The sequence below is a fragment of the Ornithorhynchus anatinus genome, chromosome 8, assembly GCF_004115215.2.
Source record: "Ornithorhynchus anatinus isolate Pmale09 chromosome 8, mOrnAna1.pri.v4, whole genome shotgun sequence".
NCBI lineage: Eukaryota > Metazoa > Chordata > Mammalia > Monotremata > Ornithorhynchidae > Ornithorhynchus > Ornithorhynchus anatinus.
In genome coordinates this window covers 17300415-17315281 of record NC_041735.1, presented here as the reverse complement: position 1 = coordinate 17315281, position 14867 = coordinate 17300415, and the positions used below count along the sequence as shown (strand labels likewise).

Here is a 14867-nt window from a genome sequence, read left to right as displayed (position 1 = left end):
TTTTTCCTACTAGGGAATTTATTTCTCTCCTCAACCAGTTTTTTTTTCTTTCTTCCTCCTCTCTGTCTCTTCCACACAGGATTCTACCTCAGTAACCCTTGCAGTAGATGAATCAGATTTATCCCCTAATGCTATCTGGAGCACCTGGGAATTGGTCTTCTTCTTGGCTTACCCAGGAGTCTGGTGTAGCTGAACCTAAAGTTCCTGGTGAGGGTAGTACAGTTCTCTCCAGGAGAATGACCAGGGCTGTGTTCAAGACAAGAGGTACCCAGCTGAGGCACTCCAGTGCCCTGTAGCTATGTCCTCACCTAGAATGGCGCTAAGGCCAGAAAGGAAGACACTTCTGCCCCCATCCTCCTTGCTCCAGCCCAATATCTCCTCGGAGTGCTCCCCCATTACAGAGGCGCCACTCAAATGCAGACAGAAATGAATGCATGCTTTTCTCTCGGACATGGCCCATCAGCACAGTCCTCCAACTCTGCCCCATAGTGCCTGGTGAGACGTCCCAGGATAAGAATGATTGCAGGACACCTTCCACTTACAGCTCTCCCTCACTGTAGGAAACTTAGAAGATATTTTAGCCAAACACCATTAAGCTGTCATGCCCCATATGCTTCACTCGTTCTCCTTCCCGCTGTTCATCACCCAAAGAACTGTGTTTATGCAGCGGTGCACTCCCCAGCCCAACTCTTCCTCTCGACTGAGTCATCCGTGGCAGCCGTATCATCATGTTCTGATCTCATGGACATTATTATCAATTATTTACATGAGAAATGATTACCCACGGAACAGAGGTTAAGAGAAAAGGAGACTTGGGTGTAGAAATGGATTCAGCTCTCTCTGTACTTCCTGCCATCTCGAGTTATTGAATCTGCTCTTTTTGAAGGGAACAGATAGGTGCTCTGCATTAACCAGGTTTCAAGCCACGGCTTTGGACCCACTGTAATTTATTTAAGTGTGGTTCCTGGGGGGAAGTGTGTGTTGTGTGTTTCCAATCGGAGGCTGCATGTTGCAACTTTGTAATAGAAAGGAAAGGATTTGCAAAGCAGTGTGGCCCAGTGGAAAGACCATGGGCCCAAGAGTCAGAGGAGTTGTCTTCTAGGCCCAGCTCCACCTCTTGTCTGCTGTGTGACCTTGGGTGAGTCACTTCACTTCTCTGTGCCTCAGTGTCCTCATCTGTAAAATGGAGTTCAATATTTATACTCCCTCCTTCTTATACAGGGAAAGGGACTGTGTCCAATCTGATTAACGCGAATCTAGCCCAGTGCTTAGAACATAGAAAACACATCACAAATAACACTATTATTATTAATAATGTTATTTTAGCCAGGCAAGATAAATGAGCACTGGATGTACTTCCCCTGGTTCCAACTACTGCTTTCAAATGATTTTACTGTGGCAAAATCCAAAAGCACTTCTAAAACAGATTTTGGTAACAATGGTAATTCTTAGATTTCCAGTTTAGTGAAAAAGGTGTGTCATTCCCTCCTGGGAAGAGATGATTCTTTCTCTTATGACCTTATGACCTTACCAAGGCTTTGTCTCTAATTTTCAATATCTGTGCTTCCCTCTGTTTTGGAGACTTGAGGATATTCTTCTGTGGACAAAATGGGGTACATCTGATGCTGAAATATGACCAAAAATATGATAGTGCTGAATATTTAGTATGATTGAATCAGCTGATCGTTTTCATTTCTTCTCAGTACCAGTTCCAGGTCTGATTAGCTACATGTCCTTTAAAGAAGAAGAAGACTTTAATTCACTGAAATAGGCAACACTTTTTAATAGCTAATGTTCCTTGGCAGGATTGGCTATTATCAAAGATGTTAATCTTTAAACAAGAGCTTTCTCTATTACTAATACTATTTATTTTCTCATCAACTAGAGAAGTTGTTCTAGTACTGAAGGTGTGATGCTAATTTGTAACATCTCAATTATCCTGAAGATGGATCCAGGTCAGATTTTCTAAATTATGCATCTGTTTCTGCAGTGACCAAGCCTAAGAAGCACTTCTCTAATATGAAATTAACTTCAAAATGGGGCCCTCGGGACACTATCAAACAAATTATACCCTAATTTCACTACAGGATTTGACAACGGAAAACAAGGACTAGCAGTTGCTTTAAAACAGATCCAATAGCCGTAAGACTTTAATGAGAAAAAATTAGTAAAACTACGGATTAGGGATATTATATTTTTAGTTTTAATTTTCCCTTTAGTTCTTTTTAGAAATGTTTCAAAGACTGTCACCAAGATGTTACATGAGAAATATCTGTTAGGAGCAGGGGGAAGATGGATCAGTGGGGAAAAAACAAAATTAAAATGCATTTTTCAATGAGCTAGCTGTATTGGTGGGATGACAGAAGGTGAGAACACTATTGGCTAAGCATTAAGTTTGAATCGAAGAAAGGAATGTATGCCTGCTGCAGCCCTGTAGAGGTTTGGAAACTGTCTGTAAAACCCACCCCAGTGCTCTCCTCCTTCGCAGCACCTTTTTTTCTAAAAAAGGAGCTGGTATTGGCATTTGATGCTGATAATCTATTGAATGACTGAAAGCATAAGGGATTTTTAGATGAACAGTATTTAACCATGAATAATTAAAATCAGAATGAAATGAACATGTTACATAGCTCGGTTCAGCATAGACACAATGCCTGTCTAGGGCCCATTCAAACACATTCATTACTGTGCCTGTTTTGATCTCGAAACCTAAAGCTTTCAGTCTCATTCCTAATTACACCTGATTAAATGGGCTGCAGCTTTGTAGTCATTCTCCTGAGTCATTCGTGGGTTGAAAACAAGTTGCTTTTTTCTACCAGCTCGAAATAGGTTTCATTGAAGACTTTGGCTTGCCTCTTTCCTTTGCAGGGACCAATCTGCTCTCTGAAGGTCACAGAGAGATCTCATTTTGAGAACTTCTGAATTATGACACCGAGAAAGGGAAAATAGCCTAAAAAAATCTTTCCGAGAAAGATCAATTCACGTTCGTGGCTTGAGTCTTCAGAGGAGGCAGAACTAGAAAAATGCCATAACTCTGTCATAACACTGATCTGTCAGTCTAGTTCTCCATGATCCTGATGCTTCCATGAAGCATGGAAAATAAAGCTTGCCTAAATGCTGAAAGTGACCACAGAGAGTCACTTGGTCCAGCCCTCTGCTGCCTGGTAAGATCGCAAGGAGTTTATCTTCCCAGACAGCTTTAAAAATAGAATCAGCCAATCCAACAGATGGAGCTCATTGCAGTCCTCCTTGAAGGCTGAGTGGACTGCCTGATCCGAAGAGAGAATTCCAGCTACCCTTGACACTGAGAATCATTGGGTCATCAGCTTACCTGCCATCATGAGTTAGCCTTTGATAAGCTAAAGGTCTGGAGTGTGGCTGGTGGAGTTTGAGAACACAGCATGCTGACAGAAAGAAGCAGAGAGCATGGTGTGAATCCACTAGCTGGGCTGCTGGGACACAGTTCACCTCACAGTGATCGGTGTCAGGAGAAGGCTACAAGAGGAAGATCAGGAAGTGCGTACTGCTGGCCATAGTCCTAAACTTTCATTCATGTGACCAGCACTTCCCAAACCCTGGAATTTAGATGACTACCAAATATCTGCCTCAATTCATCTTGTCAAGGGGGCTGTAATAGCTAGAGAAACAAAAAAAGGGAAACAAGACCAAAAGTGAAGAAAATATCTTGAATTTATACCAGAAGAGGTATGGTCTAGTGGATAGAGCATAGGCTTGGGAGTCAGAAAGACCTAGGTTTTAATCCTGGCTGCCACTTGTCTGCTGTGTGACGACGGGAAAGTCACTTTACTTCTCTGGGCCTCAGTTTCCTCATCTGTAAAATGGGGATTAAGACTGTGAGGCTCATGTGGGATAGGGACAGTGCCCAACATGATTAGCTTATATCTATCTACCCCAGCGCTTAGTACAGTGCCTGGTACATAGTAAGCATTTAAGAAATACCATAATTATTATTACCACTAATTCCTCCCTTCACAAATATATATTCTCTTATCTAAGGGCTTGGTGAATAGTCACCCAGTTTTGTACTGGACTGTCCAGTTTTAATCTAGGCCATCCAGTATTATTCTGGACCATCGAGTTTTCAATTGGCCTGTGCCCTGCCTGCAACAGATGCAATACCAGATACCCTTATGTGGATCCTGCCACAGAGTCCTGTAGATTTGAAATGGCACCAGGGTTCAGAGGTTCCTGGGAGCAAAGTGCAAAGGAGCTATTGGGGGAGGTCTTCCTGGAGAAACGTTCTAAATTTAGGCAGGGGAGACTAAGTATATACTTCCACAAAATGGCTTCTTTGAAGCTATTACATTATGTTATGTGCTCATATCCAGTACTTTTTCCCTGAGAGATTTTATGAATTTGTTGAGCACAGCATAAGTGAAACTAACTTGAGCTCTCCAGTATGACTATTAGCAAATTTACTGAATAAAGGCAGTTTGATTTCTAGGTATAACAAACACATTAGGCATCCATTAATTGATGCAGCTTCTAAAAGGGCAACATCACATATAGAGACCTCTTGGCCTTTGCTATTCAGAGTCTGGTCAAAACCCTGGCAGCTCCTGCAGATCCAGCAGGAGTAGAAGTAACTGCTTTGGAGCATGAAAGTGTTCTGTGTTCTCTGGATCTGACTGTCACTTTCTTTCCCCCTTTCTCTCCTCACCCTTGCTCTCTTCTTTGGTAGCTGGGAGAGGGAAGACTAGAAAGAAGAGGATTGGCTTTAGTTTTGATCTTCTATAAACCACTTCATTAACTCTCACCTGAATTGACTCTGTTACTGAAAGATGGGCTTAACTGTTCATTTTTCTCCTAAAACTATAACCCAACTGATTGCCTTGGATTCAGAGCCTTATTTGATTCCTCCAGACCTTATAAGCAGCACAAAAACTGAGATAAAGCCATGTCTCCTCTTTCTTGGTTCTCTCCTCTTCTCCCTACCTTTCTGGGAAGTTCCCATCACTCAGTCCAGGGCATTCAATTTCTTTATAGGAAAACCTTCACCTCCTTGCTTGGATGAAATTTAAAAAGCAAACTGACAAGGTGTTAGACTCTGGTTTAGGACTGGATTGTTTTACAAATCTGAATTAGAGATAAGGGTCATGATCCTTCCATCATGATTATTTACTGGGATTATTCTCTGATCTGTAGTTTCAGCTTAGTCAAATCTCATTAGGCAACAGTGAGAGGAAATGCTGAAGAGCTAAAGTCATAAATTCATTAACACAATACTCTCCAGCCTCAGAATTAGCCGTTAAAACCCTTTCTTCTCATTCTTGGAAAGCTTTGGCAAATAGTTTAATTGCAAAATTTGTTCCACAGTATGTTTTTTTCTGCAGTGTTTGCAGGCTGTTGACAGTGAACTATGATTTCCCAAACATGGTTCCTAGTGTGATTCATAGGACAGAACCCAAATTGGAAGTAATTATGATTTTTTTTTTGTGCTGGCTACAATACATTGGCCCTTAAGCACAATTTCTGTTCAATTATTTCTGGAAACGTAACTGCCTGGTTCTACCCTTTTGATGACTTCTCACTGTTCCTCATGCACATTTGATCTGTGGGTCTTTAGCAAAGCAACCACATTAGAAACCCACAGCTTCCTCAAATAGATATTTTTTGAGTGCTTATTAGGTGCAGAGCACTGTACTAAGCACTTGAGAAACTTTATAGAGTTGGTAGACAATCCCTGTCCTCAAGGTGACTACAGTCTAGTGGAGGAGTTTACAATCTTGTGAAAGACTTCTTCATTCTGGTTTCTCAAGATGATCCGAGGAAAGTGATAAGGCATTGTCATTTTATAGAATTCCATTTGCTCCCACAAACCCCAAAGACAAATTAAGATATCCCAGATTCTCTGAGTTCATCCAGACATCTGTTGGAGAGATCTTTAAGAAAGTCTGCAGATTCCATATCCCATTCTGTTGCTCCAAGTCTTCAAGATATTTGTTTCAGAATAAGAAACTGGAAAGTTTAGAATCACTTCAAAGAAAACTCTTGCCAAGTCATATTTACAAATAAATTTGATAATTCTTTACCTTCTTGCTGCCCTTCTCAAGAACATAAGCGAATAATATTTCTCACCAGAGGGGTTATTGCATGTGAACAGCTCAAGCTGTGTCCAGCATTTTGTAACCCTCCAAGGAGCCCACGCAGAACAAAAACAAGCATCCTTCCCCACTCTGGCCCATTTCCGGCGGAGGTCATGCCTGGGCTTCTCTAGCGCATGGCTTCCAAATGCTCTGGCTTTCTACAAAGCAGTACATGACTTTCCGAAGAGAAGCCACCTAAAAAGACTTGGAAATAAACACAAGGTATTATTTCTTTCATTGAAATTAATAGAATCCTGGCTGCAGAAACTGGAAATGGGGTGCACTGTTTTGAATTAGATTTCCTGACTTAAATAAATTAAGCGAGCAGTCAGTATATTAAATGGTTTAATACATGCTGAGGTTTTGCCAGCTACTTCTAATGAAAATGCCCTCCAAAATTAAATGTGAGATAAATTAAACCTGGAGAGTGGTTCACTAAACACTTTGACGTTCTAGAAAATATTTTTACCATAATATTTATCTAGTACAATAACACGGGAGCCCTTGATCATCTTAATATAGTCCACCTCCAACTTTTCTTTGGTGTTGAGGTTTCAGAGAAAATGGACAATCAGATATCATTTAGGGAAATAGGTGGGATGTGGTAATGTCTTTTACATCTTTGGTTCTTTTCCTTTTCTTTGCACCTGATTTTCCTCTGGCTCTTTTCCTGCAGTCTAGCATTTATGACGCTGGACATTCTGCACCAAGGAGAAGCCTGAGGAAAGAAAGAAGATCAGACAATAAGGACCATATCCAGCCGCTTATTCTCTCTGGCCCCTCTGAGATCAGAATACCCTCTGAGTTACAGCATTAGAGACATAAAAATAGTACTGAAGAGCTGATGAGCAAGGCAGACCATAAACATAAGTCTTATGGGTTGTGGCACATCAGTCAAGTTGAAATGCATTGAAAGTTTATTAAATTGAAGTATTGGTCTAAGTTTCCCAATGGGACATATAGGGGAAACAAGTTAAAATATCATAATGCCTCCAAGAAGACCGGTTGTAAGGTAGGGAGTCACTGTTCAAGCCAAGTGTTGCATCTTCACAAACATGGACCTGACTTGTGATGTGAATTTGTATCTCGAAATCTCTTCCTAACAGGGGGACTGACCTGTGATATCTTGCCTCACGTTCCACTCCAGTGATGCATGAAATTGAACAGAGACGTACAAGGGGGAAACTGAAACTTGCTTGGAGATATCCCTGTACACAGGCCCAAGTTGGGTCCTCCAGTTCCATGGTCGTCACTTCAAAGGACTAGAAAATGTCCTAGAATCATAAAACCACTTCGGCCATGTCGCCTCCAGGGAGCCAAGAACTCTCAGATTACTCCTGGGAAGGAGTTGCAAGGCCTGCTTTGAAATGATAGTAAAATAAATATTCTCAAACGAGCACAGACCATCAAAAGATGCTCTAAATTATGCCTTCTTGTTTCTGGGAATTGTTCAAGGTTGTTCTTTTTTCTTAAATAGCTATTTTAGTTTTTGAACAGCCTTTATTTTCTGGGTAGTTCCTGATTTAAGCACAAAGATTTTCTTCACCATCACATTATTACTAGACAGATTGAAAACCTCCCAGATTGTAAGAGCAGCTATTTGACATTTTCTTACTACACCATCTCTCTTCCTCCTTCATCTTCTTGATTTGTCATTTGCAAGGTTAGCCTTTTCCTCCTAATTTCCTTCAGCCTTCTTCCTGATGCAGGGCTCCGAGAATTCAGTGTTTGACAGACAGGCAGTTTGTTTCTGAGAATCAGGAATCCAACTAGTCAACTAGAATCTCAGTGAAGAAGCACAGTCTATATTGTGTTTTCTCCAGAGACCTTCATCTGGGTGCTATCCAGCATCGGATGCTAATTAATAAATGAGAGTGTATGATGATAATACAGATCAGAGCCTGGTCTCCAAATAAATGAACACAACTTCTGCATAAGAACTGGCTGCCAGATTCACCACTTTGCACCTATAATTGAATCTGCAATCACCATTTATGAATCCAGTAGTTAGCTCGCTCGTTACTCCGTACACATGTACACTTAAGCAATTACGTGCAAAATTTAGCAACTGCAGGAGCAGCATTCCCCTTGTAGATGCCGAGGCCTGATTTGCCTTCTGAAAAGCTTGACTCATTAAGCTCATTTCAGTTCCACTAAGATAGCAAATGTGCTATGCATTTATGTCATTGGGTGAAGAAGAGAGGAGGAAAAAAAAAAGAATTCATGTCTTTGGGAAGAGAATTTCTGGAATGGCATGTTAAGTCCAAGTAAATTTGCAGAGCATGTTGGAAACATGCACTATCTTGCTAGGAATGAAGGTCCTCTTGGTTGCCTTGGTTTCTCTTTGACATTATGCTCCAATAGAAAATGTTTAGAATTAGACTGTGCCTGTTATTCCTGCTGAAAACTGGGACGTTGGGATTTTTCCAAAGCTCCTGTGCTTTTTCCCTTATCTCAACCTTGAGGGCAAGGGTTGCCTAAGCCTAACCTTTCTCCAAATGCCAGCCCCCAGTAGCATCCAACTGTAAGGTTGCAAGAAGTGAAGTGACCATTTTGGATTCTCCTTTGATTTTTTTTTTTCCAAATCGGAGGCTAGGGTGGGCTGGTGATCCTATCCTTCCTCCCTGACTATGCAGGTGAAGCCAGTAGCATAACACCTACAGTGCCAAGCCCCTGGGGACCATGGACCCTGTAGAGCGATAGGGGAAACAGATTAGAACCCTCTCTATTCCCTTTTAAGAATCAGAGTTTAGTTGGTACCAGATTTAACAAGAGCAATCCCTCCCTTTGTGTTCCCCCATTTAGTTCGAAAAGAAATTTAATTGAACAAGGATAAGTTCTGTGACAATTGAAATTAGGACAACAGGTCATTTGAAGCAGTAAATGTAGACAGGTGTGGGGGGGTAGAAAAGTTTGAATCATTCCTCACCCGCATTGACAGCTTCTCCCATTGAGGCACAAGATTTTCTGCTTTATGGAGCTGTTACAAGAATAATATAAAAATGCTTATTGGAATCCATGGGATGTAGGTATTATCAATATAACAGTTCCTAAAACACCCTAAACAGTGGGAAAGAGTGGTTACAGTTCATGAGCAGCAGATGCTTTTTCAACCATAGTGTAATGTACATTTTGAAATTGATCTTTTTTTTTTATTTTTGGTAAAACACAATTATGGGCCAACAAACTGAAAAATCGCATTTTTGAAAGGCTTATTTTTGTAAGATTTAATGATTGCCCTAAATCCAGAAAATGGAATGGGATGGAAGCACAAAAGGAACAGGCTCCCAGTTAGATCCTTTAGCCACAGAATTATTTCTATCCTAGACCACTGAAATCATTTGCAGTGGGCTGGGAAATTAAGTGAACAATTTAGAACCACTTTTCCATTACTGAATTGAATAAAGTTGCACTCTAGAAAATGATCCCCGGGTGATGGTATTTGACCACTGTTTTCATCATTCAGTCAATCACTTGCATTCTCCACAGTTCCTAGCACAGTGACTGGGAAGTCCCCATATGCCTTCCAGTGCTGTGGAAATTAAACGGCAGGACCTGCATTTCCTTGTGAAGAGAAATCTCCATTTCAAAGTTTCAAAGGAATCCACAAAGTGACTGCCAATTTAATTTCAGCATCTTAGCCATTTACAAATCATGGGTCATTAACCACCCATTTCGCAGGGTGGCAATTTTTCTTAATGGCCATACAACGGTTGGGAAACGCCTCACCGTCACAGTCTTGGTAGAGCCTGGGTTTATTTTTTTTTGTTGACCTACATATCATGTACTTGCTGTGCCATTTGAATGAGGTGGGCATTGATACTATAATCAGGTAAGGCCAGCTTCTTAAAACATAAAGGTCACATTCTTTAGTAAAGTGTAACTAATGACATATAAGTGACTTGTGAGTAGTGGGATATGTCATTGTTTTACATTAAGGCATCTTCCTAATTTATAGAATATCTGAAGCTTAGGGGTTAGAGGGGGAAACCGGTAATGTCAGTCAAAGGGCAAAGTACTCTAGGACTCACCAGTTATTCAAGGTCATGTAATATTTTCAAAGCATGACAAAAGTCTCACAAATTGTGTGTCATTTCTTTGAACTTGCAAACACCTCATGGGAAGGGCGGGCCCAGGATGGGGGTCAGGGGGGTAGGGTTGGATCTTGCTGTTTCAAAACGGAGTCTCTGACTCAAATAAAGGCAATAAGGGAAAGTTCTCCACAAAACTCCATGATGTCAGTTCCCAGACTTGAAAAGCTGCCCAGGCAGGCAGGCAGGCTGCTTTAATAGGCTTCAGAATTTTATTTATATCCTCTTTGAATAAGTGCACCTGATACTTCAGATCGACGGATTTAATGACATCAAGCTGGCAAGACACCAGGTTGCAAATAGTGCTACTAAAAGTCTGCATGGCTATAAAATTTGTGCAATGAAAGAAATCGTACTGTGCAGGTTTTGGCAGGTTTTTTGGTAATTAACCGACAAAACCTCCATCCTCAGTTCCCAGTTCCTATGTCAAAAACAGAGGGGAAGTAGTTTTTAAACTTTCAAGCTTGCAGCCCTCTTATCTTCAGTCTGCTCTCATGGAGGGGGTAGAACTCAGCTATGGTAACTAAGGAAATAATTTCCACTGAGGATTGGGGTGAAAGTCCTCTGAAAGGAAATTTAAAATTCATCCTGCTCAGTATAAGCATGTTAGGCTTATTTTGGTATTCCCTTTTAACTTGATTAACATGGCTTTTTAGCCATATTGTTTTTCTTGATTTGATATTTGGGGTTCACCACCTCATATCTGTGCCTTTTCTAATCCCTCTCCATTCCATTTGTTACATAAAAGCCAAAAAGGGTAGCTGCCTGAGCTTAACTTTACAAGACTAGCCTCATCGTTGTCTTAATAGCCCAATTATACCTGTATTTAAATAGCCCTTTTCTCTCCAAATGCCAGCCTGCCTGATCTCATTTACCTTCCCAGAAGCCAATGAGACAAAGAAGGGAGACGTGGCATGATTATGCTCCCTTTACAGGGTGAAACTGAGGCCCGGGGTAGGGCATAGGGATGGGAATTAGTGACTTGGCCAACATAGATTTAAAATCCATGTCGGTCCAGCAGGTTTCCTGTCAAAAGGACTGAAGAATAATGATATCTTTGAAGTCATGTGTCATCTGTGACTGTGCACTGTGATGTGTTAAAGGATTTAAACTGGAGAAGATCTCCTAGCACTAATAACCCTTTGATAATAGTCCAGTGGGAAAAGTAGCCTGTACTGGAGACAGCTGATGGATTTGAGGTTCCATTAGGATTGGTGATGAGCGAACGACTCTGACAATCTCCCCAGAACAGGTCCCTTCATGCTCACTCTTTCTACCAGTGCTGCCATTCTCAATCTCTGTCATTCCCGACCTTGGATTTATCTCCATTTCCAGGAAAATAAATGGGGGTTACAGAACTGAGTTGGTGGTAGAAGATTCATTTTTTTTAATGTTCACTGTGGCCTTGTTACTATCGCCCCTGAAAGTATTGCTACGTCTCATGAGAGGGGAAGACTTTAAAAAGTCAAAGAGTAGAAGCTACTTGAAATGTTTGCTTGGATCTCAGAAAGAAGGCCTAACACCCAACACCCACAAAGAGAATCTCTTGGTTTTTACACCATTAGAGCTAAAAGTCTCAGAAAAGCAAATCCTTTGCCTGAGAGTGTTTGAAATTAAAGATGTGAAAGACTGCCAGGAGCAGTTTTTCCCGTGGACTTGGCTAAAATACCTGATTATCTTGTATCTACCCTAGTGTTTATTACACTGCTTGGAACATAATAAGTACTTAACAAAATTGGCAACCCCAACTAGAAACAAATGGCCAGGCCCTGGGGATTAAATGCATTACTGGAAGGCTATCACTGAAATATAATCAGGTTACATGGCTGTAAATTTTGGCATGTGCCTCTTCGCTTTTAATAAAGTTGACCTTGACTACTAACAGAGGGTCCACTATCTGTGACCTCTTAATATGTATTCATTTCTGGAAGACAATGGTCAAAGGTAATCCTGATATCCTCCAACTGAGATCCTTTCCTTGGCAGTTTTTCCATGCAAGGAAAGCACCCTGGATCCACCATCCAGTCCCTTCCCCCAACTTTGCCCACCTTGTGGCTTCCATGAATGGAGGCTCTGGGATATAAGGAAACTGATCAAATGCAGGGCAATCAAGCCCATTTCTCCTGCCTTAAGTCCTAGTATTAAAAAAAAAGTATAATGAACCCAGAAAAATGTTTAAATAATTATGATCTGGATTCTGCCTGGGCTTGGAAAATGAATTTGAGAGTTCTCTTTTGGTTAAGCCACTCAGTGTGAGCAGATGTTCCAGATGAGCTATAGACTAAGCTCACTGTGGGCAGGGAATGTGTCTACCAACTCTGTTGTACTGTACTTTCCCAAGTGCTTCATACAGTGCTCTGCATATAAAGTGCTCAATAAATACCATTGATTGATTGAAGAGCTTCATTTTCCTACTACACACCTGTCCACCTGTTCACGGAGTAGAATAACACGAGAAACAGAAAGAAGGAGCCCTGTCACCTCACTCAATTGCTATTTAGGGATTGGAAATCATTTCCAAATAGCATCAAAACAGGAGAGCAACTGAAAAGCAGGAGTTGTAAATCAAGTGTCCTGGAACTCTTAGGAGACGTCTCATGACCATGGACCTTGGACCATTTGTCTCTGCTTCTTTCCATAGCTGCATCCGCTTCACATTAACATTTCCACATCCTTTTTCTCAGTCCAATGCCAGAGTATCCCTTTCCTTCCATTATTCAAAAACAAAGAAAGGAATTTTCCAGCTATGCTAGGACCAAAAATTATCTGGTCTGTATGTTAAGTGTGAATGCCAATTATCATAAAATTATCTGGGGGGTGAGAGAGATATTTGACAGACAATCTGATTGCATACTGCATATTTGGATGTCCTGAGAACAATGGGTTCTAAAAGTGTATGCAAGGACAGCCAGCTTTTGAAAGGTCACTGAACAATGGGTTTTATTTCCCTTCATGTGCAAGGAAGAAAGAAGAAACTGTCTTAAGGCAAAGGAGAACTAGGAAAGATTAGAGTGGTGTGTAAAGGATAGGTACTTGAAAGCTTAGAGAACAGGAGGAAAGGAGATTGGGGGCAAATGTACTATACATTTGCCTTTAAACTTGTTCCAAAAGACTAAGCATTTCAGAGTGCATCTCAGAACACCAACCCGTTTGTGATAAAGTTGGCCCTCTTATCGGCAAACTGTCATCTATCTTGAGTGAGAACATTTTGTCCACCCTCCCCAAACAAGTCAGAAGAGACTCTGATAGATGGAGGAGTATAAATTAAAACAGAAGCCCAAAGTCCAACCAATCAGAGTCGAGTCAAACATCATGCATGATAACAACAAACGTGTTTTCAACCCAGATCAAAACAAGTGTGAACACATTCTGGACACCTGGATATGATTCAGCAGCGTTTTAGCTAACTATAGATGCCAATTCATCCAGTTCTTGGCAATTTTCAGTCACCAGGTCAGATTAGGGGATGAGGGGGAGAGATTCATAGACTTTAATCAAACTGATCTTTCAACAGGAAAAACCTGAAGACCATTGTACAACTCCTAGATTCAGGGTAGAACAAAGCATCAAGCTCAACTGTTCCTTCCTACAAGTCCTGCATCCACTCTTGCTCTGGAATTTAGTGGGATATGTAACCAAACTGACTACTAAGAGTATTTCTTCCTCCCCTTTATCATCATCATCACCATGCTCATCACAATCTTTTATCAAGTACTAACAATGTTCTACATGCTGAGGAGCACACCTGAAAAGAAATTAAAGCATGGTCCCACTACGTTAATGAACTCATAATTTAAAGGAATAGAGTTCACAATTCTAAACAGAGAGATGCCATCTCAATTCACAAGCTGAAACAGTAGGAAGGTTTAGACTATTCCCCAGTGTTTGGATGGTGGGCTGTAAATTTAGGAGAATTGCAATCCCAAAATATGAGATTACCTAGGTCAGAGTATAAGATGACCAGGCAGCTGTCATAAAGTCTTGGATTGGACAGAAGCAAGAAAGATTTACTGGAGCAGAGATGAGTTAATATTAGGAAAACTTGCTTTAAAAGCAGATGAAGAGCATTCTAGTCATGTCAACACAGCAGCCACCTAAATAATCAGATTTCACCATTTTTTGTTCAGATTTCCTTTGTCAATTAGCAGGCTCGGGTTTCTTAAAAAATATCCATGGTTGGGAAAATGGTGGAAGACCAAAGGTTTATAGAATAAAAGAGCTGAGTGACGCTCAGTTTCTGTCACCCTTGGTGAAGCTCAAGATTGTTTGTGGAAAGCAATCAAAGAGCACTCTACACCTGTTTCAAGCCAGCTGCATTCCATCTTGCTACCTCCAGCACTCAAATTGACTCTTCCAACTCAAAATATTATGTGCTGTTATCCATAGCCAAGAAAAACCCTGGTTGCTCAAAACTGTATCCTGTAGTAGCTGTAAGGGTAGACAGAAAATTGGGTGTAGGTATTTAAACCTGTGGTGGACAAGGGAAATCTGACTATCATTAGATTGCAAGCTCCCAGAGGACAAGAATTGTGTCTTCTATTGTGTGTTCACAAGCACCTAATACAGTATCCTTCACACTACAGGGTCAGTTTGGACTCTGCTTATCTCTTATTTAATTCCTTACTTTCGTTTTTATCACTGTGCCTTTAATTTGTATTGAACTGTCACT

The 14867-nt window shown here is 40.9% G+C and overlaps 1 long non-coding RNA gene across 5 annotated transcripts in view; it reads right to left on the bottom strand.

Moving 5' to 3' along the window:
* LOC103164817 overlaps positions 1-14867 on the bottom strand; it is a 110628-nt gene that overhangs the window by 37121 nt on the left and 58640 nt on the right. For 3 of the 5 annotated variants that reach the window (XR_003761504.1, XR_003761506.1, XR_484353.2), the window contains 5 exons: positions 9037-9087; positions 7224-7464; positions 6755-6825; positions 6100-6311; positions 1532-1625 (listed from right to left, as the gene is read on the bottom strand). This is a non-coding gene — a long non-coding RNA (uncharacterized LOC103164817). Of the gene's footprint in view, positions 1-1531; positions 1626-6099; positions 6312-6754; positions 6826-7223; positions 7468-9036; positions 9088-14867 lie in introns of all 5 variants that reach the window. The other 2 variants (XR_003761505.1, XR_003761511.1) reach the window with 2 other exon arrangements.